The sequence below is a fragment of the Lepisma saccharinum genome, chromosome 18 (assembly GCF_977018435.1).
Source record: "Lepisma saccharinum chromosome 18, izLepSacc3.1, whole genome shotgun sequence".
In the NCBI taxonomy this organism is placed as follows: domain Eukaryota; kingdom Metazoa; phylum Arthropoda; class Insecta; order Zygentoma; family Lepismatidae; genus Lepisma; species Lepisma saccharinum.
The window spans coordinates 36,542,195-36,556,387 of record NC_139246.1 but is presented as its reverse complement, the minus strand read 5'-3'; the positions used below and the strand labels follow the sequence as shown (position 1 = coordinate 36,556,387).

The following is a 14,193-nucleotide window of genomic DNA, read 5'->3' as shown; positions in this document are numbered from 1 at the left end:
TCCCTATGACGACGGATGGCGATTAGATACAGGGTGATTTTTTTATACATGGCACCATTTGTTTTGTGTACAGATAGTAGAAAATGTAGTATGTAGGTTTGTATTGGTGTTTTCAGGAAGAAGAGTGTTGGAGAAAGTTGTGAGAACTATATTCGAAAGCATTGTAGCGGAGACCACACCTATCATTCCACAAAACAGAACGCCGCACAAGTCTCACGGGAAGGGGTTTGAATGGCCACCAATGTCAACGAATTTGGCCCCTGTGACTATATTCTTTTGGGTTACCTTAAAGACAGGGTATTTCAGACTAACCTTACAACAATTCAAGAACTGAAAAATGCCGTAGAAGCAGAGATATTGAATATTTCTGAGAACACATTAGCAGCAGGGGTGCGCAATTTCGTTGTCAGGTTACGACATGTACATGATAGGTAAGGGGCACACATAACAACCTTTTATCACCACAACGAAGTTGTTCGTGAAACTCATTTTATGCTCATATAGGCTTATTCACACTGAAGCAAGCCCATCACTTCTACAAGGTATCCTTTACTGCAAACATCCTCAAGTGGATGCACGTACAGTCAAGTTCAAAGATGTGTGGACAACACTAGTCCATGAGTATTTTCAGTGGGAAATGTACGTACATCCAATACGCTTAAATGGGGTGAATTTGCATTCTTGACGTTAGACAAGGGTAAAGTCTGTCTTCTTGACATTTTACATTCAGTTCTAGAGACCCACATCACATAAATGAAATAAATAAATGTTGCAAGTAAACTATTGAACTTACGTTAATGAAACCAGTCCAGAAACGATAGAGGAACCCAAATAGTTTGTGTGTGTTTTGTTAAGCTGAGAGTTCACATTTTTGCCTCTAGGAGAAACTCACGTCACTCAGAGTGTTTGGTTCAGTGTCCTAGTTCCCTAGATCATGTGACCTTACACCATGTTACTTCTTTTGTGAAGTTTCATCAAAGACATTGTTCGTCCCACCGATACCGTGTGATATAGCAGACCTAAGGGAGCGTATCATCGTAACATTTGTAGGGGTAAGGAAAACTGAGTTCCCCGTTCGTTCTGGACTGGTTTCATTCACGTTAGTTCAATTACTTGCAATAAACTATTGTAACCTCTCAATTATTTCTGAATCACCCGGTATAGTAAATGAATGTGATGATCCACAATTTGAGTATCCATATTTTTTAACTGGACTGTAACGAAGGTTTGAGTCTAATCCTGAAGAATTACTGAAGCAGTTCCTGAGCGCAGATTAAGTCCGGATAAATCATTGCAAGTCAGAAGAAAAATAAGTAGTGAAAGCAGTACATACATTGAAGTTCAGTCCTCCGGTAATGTGATAGTTGGTTGATATTTACTTTTTTAATATTGTTATTAGTGTGCTCCATACACTTAAAAGTTTGCTTAAATCTTCTATATATGTATATAAAAATGGATCTATATGTATTTTTGTGTTTGTTCTATGTTCTCTCGAACGCCTGGAGCGATTTCAACCAAACTTGGTACACATATCACTTACAATCTGGAAAGAAATACTGTGGGAGTAAGACCCCTCTGGCACCCCTAGGGGTAGGAGTGGGTGGGTGACATGTAAAAATAATCGAAAAACACCGATATTAGTGAGGAATTCATAGTTTTCGGGGTCGCTGAGATGAATAGTGACACTCCCAATGCCGTTCAACTCTAAGACACCCCTGGCACCCCTAGGAGTGGGAGTGGGAAGGGGGTGACACGTAAAAATAATCGAAAACCACCGATATTAGTGTGGCATTCATAGTTTTCGGGATCGCTAACATGAATAGTGACACTCAAGTTCATTTTACACTATAGTTAGAATTCATTATTTTCCTGTCTAATAGAAGATTGGGATAAATAAATACCCGGGCAACGCCAGGCAATAAGCTAGTACTAAATATATATTGAAAAGATATAGTATTTTATTTAACATTTAGGACAATAAATCGTCAAGTTGAACGAAATCAATAACACAACTTAGAATGTAGGAGTGAAATGCCGAAATCTAAAAGTAATGAAGAAATGCTATTTTTTCTTTACAAAGTGTAGTTTATGTTACTTCGCTTTTCTGCCATGTTTGGCTAATTGCGAAGATGGGTGTTTACAAAGAATACCCACGCCCAAGACAGAATTCGTACCCGGGACACCTGGCGTTTTAGAACGCTGTGCTAACAACACCGCGAAAAAGTCGGCAGCAAAGTGCTAGCATATAATTATGAGTAAGGCTCGCTTGCATATCCTTCGAAGCAAAACTAAAGGTCTTAAGTAATCTTGATAGGCAAATAGAGGAATCTTGTAAACAGGAGTGTCCATCCTGACTAATATTCATCCGATGTAAGACTTGAAGCTTTCCTGGCGCCGAATGACGGAAAGATTCTCTCGGGTTCTAGATCAGGTGAGTTGTGGAAAAGATTCCAAGCTTTCTTCTACCCTGAAGATGAGAGTGACGTTAGCTCTCGAAAGCTTCAAATAATTTCCACAACTCGCCTGGTCGATAGCCCGAGAGAATCTTTCCATTCTACCAATTGATCTTCCATTAATCAAGACGACTGCCAAAATGATAACTTTAATCAAGATGCATCATATCATTTCCTTCTGTCTTCCTGTCCGTTTTCCTGACCCGGTTTAACCTAACACTGCATATAAGTGATGTTGAATATATCAACAAGATCATCTCGTTTTAAGTGGCTCTGAAATTCTGAGTACCGTCACCGGCAATACAAATGAGACACCTACATCCTGAAATGCACGCTTCCCTGCAAGTCGTTATGAGTATTGCGTAGCTCTACCGCGATAAATGGATTTCTTTTAATAGCAAATTTTCAATAATAACTTCTAGCACCGCCGTAGAATTAGGCAAAACACATAACAAATGGCAGGGTAGCGAGTATTTCAGGACATAAGTGTCCCATTATTATTGCCTGTGACTGTACACCCTAGTTCTAAAATTTGTGTCGCATTGAAGCTCAGAACTCTTGATTGCAACTAATCTCGCAGTTTCAAATGGAATTACACGGGACCTCCAGTCAAACATTCTGTTTCTGGACTCAGCTCAGAACTCTTGATTGCAACTAATCTCGCAGTTTCAAATGGAATTACACGGGACCTCCAGTCAAACGATTCTGTTTCTGGACTCAGCTCAGAACTCTTGATTGCAACTAATCTCGCAGTTTCAAATGGAATTACACGTGACCTCTAGTCAAACATTCTGTTTCTGGACTCAGCTCAGAACTCTTGATTGCAAACTAATCTCGCAGTTTCAAATGGAATTACACGTGACCTCTAGTCAAACATTATGTTTCTGGACTCAGCTCAGAACTCTTGATTGCAACTAATCTCGCAGTTTCAAATGGAATTACACGTGACCTCTAGTCAAACATTCTGTTTCTGGACTCAGCTCAGAACTGTTGATTGCAACTAATCTCGCAGTTTCAAATGGAATTACACGGAACCTCCAGTCAAACGATTGTGTTTCTGGATTCAGATTAGAACTTTTGATTGCAACTAATCTTGCAGTTTCAAATGCATTTACATGGAACCTCCAGCCAAACATTCTGTTTCTGGACTCAGCTCAGAACTCTTGATTGCAACTAATCTCGCAGTTTCAAATGGAATTACACGGAACCTCCAGTCAAACTATTCTGTTTCTGGACTCAGCTCAGAACTGTTGATTGCAACTAATCTCGCAGTTTCAAATGGAATTACACGGAACCTCCAGTCAACTTTTTAAAAAATATTCGACAAATACAATACAACTATATAATTGATTGAGGGGAACATTTTGTTTATTCAGTAAAGAGTCTATTATGCTTTACGTATAAATAGTTCACATGTCTAAACTTCCTACTCTGATATTGATATTGTATCTTCACAACAGCACAGGGCTACTATTTTGAAGTGAGCAGTGACATATGTTGATTGTAATAAATAGACTGTCTTGTATGTAACACTGCAGTAAATAAATCTGATTTGGCCGTAACTTAGGATCTAATTTTAAGGGGGCAGAATCAAACCGCTCTAATTTTGGGGGGGCAGAATTTAACTTGGGTCTAATTTTGAGGGAGTAAAATCAAATTGGGCCTAATTTTGAGGGGCAGAATCAAACTAAGCCTAATTTTGAGGGGTCAGAATTAAGCTTGAGCCTAATTTTGATTGAATAAAATCAAATTGGGTCTAATTTTGAGGGGGCAGAATCAAACTTTGCCTAATTTTGAGGAGGCAGAATCAAACTGGGCCTAATTTTGAGGGGCAGAATTAATGTTGGGCCTAATTTTGAGGGGATAAAATCAAATTGGGCCTAACTAATTTTGAGAGGGCAGAATCAAACTTGGGCTAATTTTGAGGAGGCAGAATCAATCTGGGCCTAATTTTGAGGGGCAGAATTAAGCTTGGGCCTAATTTTGAGGGGGTAAAATCAAATTGGGCGTAATTTTGAGAAGGCAGAATCAAACTTGGGCTAATTTTGAGGAGGCAGAATCAAACTGCGCCTAATTTTCAGGGGGCAGAATTAAGCTTGAGCCTAATTTTGAGGGGGGTAAAATCAAACTGGGCCTAATTTTTAGGAGGCAGAATCATACTGGGCCTAATTTTGAGGGGCAGAATTAAGCTTGGGCCTAATTTTGAAGGGGGTAAAATCAAATTGGGCGTAATTTTGAGAGGGCATAATCAAACATGGCCTTATTTTGATTAGGCAGAATCAAACTGCGCCTAATTTTGAGGGAGGTAAAATGAAATTGGGCCTAATTTTGAGAGGGCAAAATCAAACGGCCTAATTTTGAGGGGGCAGAATCAAACTTGGCCTAATTTTGATGCAGAACTTGGGCCTAATTTTGAAGGGGCAAAATAACACTTGGGACCTAATTTAGAGGGGATAATATCAAACCTGGGGTTTAACTTTCGGAGAAGAGACTCGAAAAGTTTTCCATCCAATAAAAACAGCGTCCAGAATTATTTGCTAAACAACTGTGACGTTTGCGAAATCACAAATGTTACTCTTTATTACTTTGCTTCTCAGGTCCCCTAATTTGTAAATTTTAATAAACATACCCGAAAATTTTGGGGGGACAAGCGCCCCCTTGCCCCCGCTAAGTTACGCCTATGGTTGTAATGATATATATAAATTACCATTTGTAATTATTGCTTCAAAGTAAATCTTACAATAAGTACAGGGTGTCCCTAAAGTTTCGTTACCATTAGAATAAAAAAAGCTCTGAAACTACAATGACATAAAGCAGGGCGTGTTTTTGCAAAATGTTCTGCAGCTAAAGAAGTGTTTATCTTTTCTTTGTCTACGTTGTCCAATAGTGTTGTGATTGAGCATAATGTTATGTATAATCATGTAGCTCCGAGGAAGAGGAACAAATGTGTCCAATAGTGATAGGTCAATTTTTCTATATGGAGGACAGAATTACAGGAATAATTTTCCGCGATATGCTTGAACAGAACCAACTCCCCCAGGTGGAGGCGTTGCAGTCATCCATTATGTTCCAATACGGGACACCCACACAAAATTTCATTTTTGGTGCAGCAATCGACACAGTTAAATTTGTATTTTTTATCTTGCAAATGATCTTGTCTGAACTTCAAAATTGATGTATTTTTAGGGCATCAGACGGAACATCAGATGATAAAAGTGCCCTCTTATGCATTTCTAAGCATATTTTGAGACCCAAAATGGTGCATCATTTGCAGTTTATGCACGTAAATGTGTTATTGGAGTCAATATAGATGTGTCAATTGACACGTTGTGGGTTCTGTGTGTACGATCAGCGATACTCGTATGACTTGGATTGGATCTGATTTTTGTATTGTCGCTTTTCTGTCACTTTTGGCTGATTGCGACGATGAAGATGAATAATGATATGATGAAACTGATAAAGAGACATTTACAACCCATGCTCAGAACCGGATTCGTTTTGATAGATTGATTTGGCGTTGTATCTCCACTTTATACACAGTAAAGTCTAATCGGGACTGGACCTACAGTTTAAAGTGGGATCCGAACCACTATGTGTTCCACTATGTGCCTCCCTGGATCCCTTGATTACAAAGCAAGGACCAGATTCGAACCTGGGAACCCTGTTGTTCTAGCGCACTGTCTACTCCACCACAGGGATCGGCTCGTATCACTTGGAAACGAACCCTGAGAAATAAATGCCATCTCTACTACCGATATGACACGATGTGCACGTGTCTCTTGTCGCTTGCATGTCGCTCCCAATGAGATGCTTCCTCAATAAGTTGAACGATGTCGCCTCTGTCTACGAGCTGCCCATGCGCAGTAAATATGTTTTTTCTCGTACAATTTAAATTCGGTCCAAGTAACGTATTGTCACATTGAAAATAGGTTCCTGGACCGTATTTAAATTGAGTCGTAAAGAAGGTTCCTGGATCGTATTTCAATTAAGGTTTATCTCGCACAATTTAAATTCGGTCCAAGTAGCGTATTGTTACATTGAAAAAAGTTCCTGTACCGTATTTAAATTCATCCTGGTAAAAGGTTCCTGGACCGTATTTAAGTTGATCTGAAAAAAGGTTTCTGGACCGAATTGAAATACTTTACAGATAAAGAGGTTCTTTATGGTCCAGAACCTATTTGCGCCTGCTGATTTTCTCTCCTGGACCGGAATTGAATTTATTTAACAACCCTAGATGGAAGTAAGTATCTATTCCCATTTGTGCAGTTTAGGATTTTGTCGCTTGTTCCTTTGGTCTGAAACCCCCGTGTCGCGTGTAAACTTCGGTCTGAAAGCTTCCTAAGTGATAGTCATAATCAAGTCATTTTCTCCTAGTAATATTGTATGTTAATCCTCAACCAACCAACCTTGAAGGCATTGATAAATAACTTTTTATCAATTTGGTTCTAATAACAGTTTTTCTGCCTCTTTTTATAGCGTAAGTAGTATGTAACAGTGGCAAGGTGTGTATGTTTATCATAAAGGAATGTCCCTTATTGGGTGCCCTACATGCTTGCAGAGAGGCAAATACCTGTTAGCATTGTTGCAAAGGTGCAGAACCTGTTCCGTTGCTGGCATTCTTAAGCCTTGCTGTCATATTAACTTCTCGTAAACTTCTCATTTAGAGTATATAACCTCTTTACCTTCGACAACGGCAAAAGTATTTTGGTCAGTTACACTGCGTCGATTCTTCGTTGTGGAAGTTAGGTAGGGAGCCAATTTACTCGCTGACCTAAGGCATTTTAAGGGTGGCGATTGATTGATTGATTGATTGATTTAGTATTTAAGTTCACTTTATACACAGTAAGGCTAATCGGGACTGGGCCTACAGTTTAAAGTTTGTGCCTCCACCGGGAATCGAACCCGGCACCCCTTGATTACAAGGCGACAAGGCTACCGGGGAGGCCTTATGAGTGACAAATTGAAACTGCGAACATTGATGATTGACAAATGTTCTACTTTCTTTATCACGTAACGCAGGGTCAAATTTGAATATATACCCTGTCCCAATTAACTGTGGAGCAAGACTGCACATAGCGTCAGAGAAGCGAGGGAAATCTATTGGCCAGATCGAAGCAGTAGACGCTGATGTACAGGCTGGTAACTTCAGTCGCTTTCCCGCTCTCCACGCAATTCCGTTCTTCTCACGTGTTCATTGGTGGAGCCGTCTCGCATCACTACTTGCGCAGAGACTTGCTTTCGTTTGACTGCTCCACAAATAGCTGGGACGGAGTATAAGTCCACTTTATTAGCAGATACGCTCATCAAAAATATACCAGCCATTCTTCGTGGCGGAGTGTTTATCGTGAAGCGTTACTAAGCCATAGAACTCGAGTTAAAACCCTGATCAGGCATGGATGTATTACTGTTCAATTTGCATTGAATCGATTTGTTTTTTTAAGTCCACTTTATGCACAGCCAGGCAAATCGGGACGGAATCTACAGTTTAAATCCGAACCACTGGGCAATGTGCCTCCACCGGGTATCGAACCCGGGTCGCCTTGATTACAAGGCGATGACGTTACCACTACGCCATCCGGGAAGCTTATTGTACAATTTATTAAATCACTAACTGCATCTGTTCATGTTCATCTTCATAGTCGTGATAAACCCAAGAGCAGGAAAAGCGACGTAAAAAGTTAACCTTCAGTCCAAAGTGGATTGTGAGGCACTATAAGTCTCCTTCTACAGGAATCCAATCTGAGATCCTATAATAATTGCATCTTGAAGTGGAAATATGTACTGGGTATAGGAGATAAAGTTGATTTGTTGTGATATTAGGAAATGCCTTGTCAAATTTTTTGTAAGCTCAGTTTCTGCTGAGAGGGACTGGACCTACAGTTTAAAGCGGGATCAAAAACACTGTTCAATGTGGATCGAACCTGTGACCCCTTGATTACAGTAATGTCTTCTTTGAGGTAAAACTTCGATATGTGTGTTGCATGAAAACTGTGATTATAACTAGTCTAAGTAACATATGTTTATTGCAAGGGTAGACCAACATGAAATTTTAACCAACAAAGATAAGCTTGATATACATGTGTGTTTCTTATTATGATCTAAGTCGCTTTTGGCTAATCGAGGCGATGAGGATGATGATGAAGATATTAAATTTATGACAGAAAGTTCACCAGACACACCAAAACTTTCGGTGGAGAGATTGTGAGTCAGCTGCTTAATTGCAATTGGAAGGCCAGGAGTCAAGAGGATCTGGGGAGAGGGAGAATTATAGCACCGGGCCTCTATCTGCAAAGTAGCTTTCACTGGGGAAACATGCTTTGAGAAGGTCAGAAAATGAAAAGAATTGAGGTATTTGAAATGTGATAAAATATTACTAACAATTTAGCATAACCTAGCCTATAAGCTAGAACTGAAATTGTATATAAGAAGGATCTCACAATGTTCTTAGGGTCGGATCCCGTATATATATAATAAATCCAGCTCTTAAAATGGGTTTTGACCTTGGAAATAGAAAGCTGAAAGAGTATAAAACCAGGTTAAATAGTTATAGCTTATATATACGTAAAATCAATAACAAAATGTCAGAAATGTTAATTCAGTTCAAGCTATTTATAGAAATGTCAGACACTATTATAGAAATGTCAGACAATTAATTATCGGTTATTTTACCGATAAACTTATTTGTATGCCTATACTAGTAGAGTAACCTATATTCTGCCACTTAGACTAGTTTTTGTACCATTTCTATTTTTAAATTAAGTATGAACGACAGGAAATATCTCATTTAGGAGCGAGGTAGTTTTTCTTGTATTATTACAAGATGTTACCTCGTGTAAAATACAAGGAGCAATGAATGCACCAAATTAATTCCCTCCCAGAATGCACAATTTATTGGTGTGAAAATCTCCATTGCATTAATTGTTTGCGTTTCTCCTTACAGAGACTGTTTCCAAGGTGCGATGGCAGGCCACACAAAAGCGATAGCATTTCTCGTGTGCTTATTGGTCATTCAGGTAATTGGAATTTAGCCAATAGAAAATAAGATTATCACCTCACTCGACATTGTTTGGTGTTCATGTTAATCATAAAACAATGCCCTCTATAACAATGTATGAATGCATTTTTTACATAAACAATATTACAAGCCAGGTCGACAACTGGCATTCCACTAACAAAAGCAAAATGATCTAGTACATGAATGCTATACTGAACGCCAACTCCAACTGGAGGCTGGGAAACAGCGAATCAGCGATCAGTTGAATTTTCTTCGGCTGAGATCGGGCATTTTCGAGTCACAAGGTACCGAACGTTGTTCGCGGGACGAAACAAATGAGCGTAGGGTCCACCACATGTTGCCAAATGCATTGTAAGTGAGAAAGATTCTTCTCGGGCAACGGTATTGTCAGCATCAGAAATCAGCGAGGGTTAATGGTAGAACTGCACACCCGGTCCAGAACAATGAAGTTTCCGGAAGGACCACCAGGTGGACACACAGCCATCTCGTATAAAGGCAACTGGTAAAAACAGAAGTACCCTTGGCAACGTTGCTTCGGGAGAGCGATGTCATCCCTTCAGCTTTTACTTCGCAACTGAGGTTGTTGACACCCATCGAGCCACCCCCCCCCCCCCCACGAAAATGATTGGGGGACAGAAAGGTCAAGAAATAGCCTACAAGGTCAGTCGCCAGTTGCAGTTGCCTTCAGTGAGTGTAACATATTTTACAAAATATACAAAACAGTAATATTGCCTGTAGTTTTACAGTTCCTCCGCCGTACTAACCGCTGTGCAATCACAGCGCTCAACTGTTATTTTGACAAAATCCTGTCTCCCTACTGGTTGCTTTGTGTAGAGGGAATTTTAAAGTTGTCGGCTCTTGCAAAACGGTGGGCCTAATTGGCTGTTTGGCCGCGAGTTCCTTCGCAGGTAAACGCGGCAACAAAGGGTCACTGCCATAAAGGCGGTCTCCACGCCGGTTCCCGGCCCGGCGGAACTGTATGTGGATGTGAAACGTGGTCCTTACATTAAAAGAAGAATATAGATTAAGAGTATTTGAAAATAAAATCCTTATAAAGATATATGGACCTACAAGGTATGAGGAGACAGGTGAGTGGAGCATGTTACATAATTTAGAACTGCACAATTTGTATTTCTGTCCAGATATTATTAGAATGATTAAATCAAGAAGACTTAGGTGGGCAGGCCATGTGGCACGAATGGGACGAAAGAGGAGTTTGCAGGATTCTTGTTGGGAAACCTGATGGTAAGAGACCTGTAGGAAGGCCAAGACGAAGATGGAGGGATAACGTTGAGATGGACCTAAAGGAAAACGGCAAAGAAGGAAAAGATTGGATTGATCTTGCCCAGGAGAGGGACATGTGGAAGGCTTGTGTTACTGCAGCCATAAACCTTTGGGTTAAAGAAGGCTAGAGAGTTAGTTAGGAATTTTGTCACCTAAAAAGTCAATAAATATGCCGAAAACAAACATATTCCTCAACAACAACATTTTTTAAATTATTAATTTGTGCTTTCTTCCTACAAGATAAGATTCATGTAAGATTGAAAAGCATAACAAGTATGACATTTGTATGTATTTCTTTCCTTCAGAGGCCTCCCCGATGGGGCAGTGATAGCGTCGTAGCCTTGTAATCAAGGGGTCCCGGGTTCGATACTCGATGGAGGCACATAGTGGTTCGGATTCCACTTTAAACTATAGGTCCAGTCCCGATTAGCCTTACTGTGCATAAAGTGGACTTAAAACACTAAATCAACCAACCAAATCTTTTCTTCCAAATATCAATACCATATTCCGGAATATTTTTACATTCGTCTTTCTATTTATTTTTTTCAGGCATAGGTTGCAGTGTGCAATAATTACTTTGTTCTGGGATAAGCCTACAATCAATGGGCACCTAGGGGTAAAAGCAGTCGGAGCTTGGTGCTCATCACATCATTTCTAACATGCACTAGATTGACAATGTATTGTCCTACCTCCACATCCCCCATGTCCCCTCATGGCAGGTGATGATGCATTTTTTCCCCCTTTACCAGTCCTTCAGGACAGCCACAAATTTGCAATAACACAGCGTCAAACCATTGTAAAGGTGCTTGCACAATGACGTCTTTGCATTTTTGTGACCAATAGGTTCCTTATAGTCTGTCTCTTCCTCGTTGCAGATGTTCAGCATATCTGAAGGAAAGTCAATGTTGGGAATGTCTAGCAAGAACGACAATTCCAACAGCAACTCCGTGAAGAACAAGCTTAACCTTTCGGAAGACGGCGAATCGCTGGACCCTACCACCACAATGACGGCGTCCGTTCTCGGGAGCATGGGTCAGCAGTGAAGATGGACTGGCATTGCAAATAGATGACCGATTCCTACCAATGGACAATTACCTCCAGACGCATGCTTTCCTTCCTTTTCCTGACCTTCCCGTTGCTGCCTTGTTGAAGCTTGTCACCCATTCTGGTGCGTCTGTCTAGTCTTACGGCTGGCGGCGTACATGCTGACAAGGGAAGTGTTCAGGGTGGAATATGCAGTAGCCAAACAGAAAGCAGCGTTGGCGCCGAGAGTTATGACGTCGCGGAAGGTGGTGCTGTGCGCACCTCGTTCTACAGGCTCCTGTGTTTCTTTACGCGCTGGATTGGTCGCATCCCCGCTCCCCACTTCCCTTACGCCTTACCAGCATGTAGAGCGCCCGCCGTAAGACTAGACAAGAGCTGTAACAGCACTTGTCGTCATATATACAGAAAATTCACGAAGACACCCGGAATGACACGAGAGCGCACTCGTCTTAGTGGGCGATAAGCTTATTCCTGCTTCACACAGGAAACAAGGATCATCTTTATCTCCCAATTAGCTGCCAGAGGATGGCAAAGAACTAAGAAAATCATGCTTATCTATATTGCTTAAGCAGATCTGACAGTTCAATATTTCTTCCGCCAGGGTTCGCTACAGTATATTTAAACCTAGTAATACTGAGCACAATCCTTATTTTTAATTAAATGACTAGTACGAAAAACGCAAAACAAATGGATTAAATTACATTGTAATAAATAACCGCCATATAATTTGTATTTCCGACACACTCTATGAAATGTAATTGGAATACTATAACGTGTGTCAAAGATGAAAACAACGCAAAGCTGGGGAAAGGAAAGGAATTATATAATAAAATAATTAATTACTATCAACCAGGTAAAATGTGCAATACACTTACAAGATTTTACAAATATTCCTCAACAAATTGCTTTTGTATATTTTTATCTGTGTAAGTAAATTTATTATTCCATATAGTGTGTTGTATTACTCACAACCCCACGTATTAGTCTAAGGCGTGTGTGTGTGTGAGTGAGATGGTGTGTGTGTGTGTGTGTGTTATACTTACATCCGTTCTTAAGTGAGTGAAAAGGGGGCAAGAAATAAGACAAAATACAACTTTTCATGTAAGTTGTGTAAAATTGAAAAAAGTCCCATACTCTGTGAAGGTACTACACTAAAAACTTATTCATAATCATTTAATATCAATAAAAAAATAGTTCATGTGCGTTATTCATTCATTTATAGTGGAAAGATGACATAGAAACATACGTTTATATGAAAAACTGCATACGTCTTCAATAAAAAGATCTGGATAAATATAATGATTAACAAATGATTAAAAATCTCCACGTTGGTGCGTAAATAGTAACTTTAATATTTGTAATTCAGTATAAATATACGCTGGAGATGAAAAGTAACAAAATAAATGTTACTTTTGGTTTTCTTACTAGTAACTTCAACGCTTCCCGCCAATTGTGTTATGCACTAGTACACAAAATTCAAATCTATTGTTTATTATATATAGTCCCTCAGACTTGATTACAACTAGCCACTTCGATGGACCAGTGCGTTGAGTGGTGACATACAATCTTGCCACCGAAGGTTCGAATCCCGGTCTGGAGGTGGGTGTTCTTTGTGAATGTCCCTTCATCAATTTCATCTAATTTATCCTCATCGCCGCAAATAGATAAAGGTGACAGAAGAGTGACATAAGGTAATGAAATTATAATCATTAATCCTTAAGTGTGTAACAGTTTGTCACCGATTTACGTCAATGTGTAGCACTCGATGAGTTTTGGGAACGACGATTCTGGGCGAAGTAAGAAAGTAACAATTTAGTGGCAAAATAAACGTGGTGTTTTAAATTTTCTCTTTGGACACAGGCCACATGGCCACCATACAATCCAATAATAAATAGTAGATCAAAGTTTCCCGCTGACAGTGCGAACTAACATTCGCCTCATAGTGCTGTAATTTGCTTCATTCAGCATTTTTGTCCAAGGCAGTTCGTCCGTAATTGTTTGATAATTTTTATATATAATTTTTTATTACTTCGTGTAATTAATCATTAATTCTTGTTAATGAAAGTACACGCTTTTAAATTAATTTTACCAAAAAGTTAAAATGGATGCATCAAAATTACCACCTATAAATTACACAGCACTACTACATTCATTAACTGTACAATACCAAAAGACGAATTACAGATTCTAATTATTAATTATTATTATTATAATTATTATTATTATTATTATTATTATTATTATTATTAAAGCCAGGATTTCCGCTCGGATTGCGCAGTGCTAACGTCGTATCAAAGTGTTCTTAGTTCGATACACGGTGAAAGTACGAAGTGGTTCGGAACCACATGAAACTGTAGGTCTAAACCAGATTATCATTTCTGTCCATAAAGTAGTCTC

The 14,193-nt window shown here is 39.5% G+C and overlaps 1 long non-coding RNA gene across 1 annotated transcript; it reads left to right on the top strand.

Annotated features, from left to right (window-relative positions):
* Positions 1 to 7,116: 7,116 nt before the first annotated feature.
* On the top strand, positions 7,117 to 12,743 carry LOC146001969 (uncharacterized). The gene is made up of 3 exons (XR_014443638.1): positions 7,117 to 7,199; positions 9,394 to 9,466; positions 11,628 to 12,743. It is a non-coding gene; the product is annotated as an uncharacterized LOC146001969 (long non-coding RNA).
* Positions 12,744 to 14,193: the final 1,450 nt, after the last annotated feature.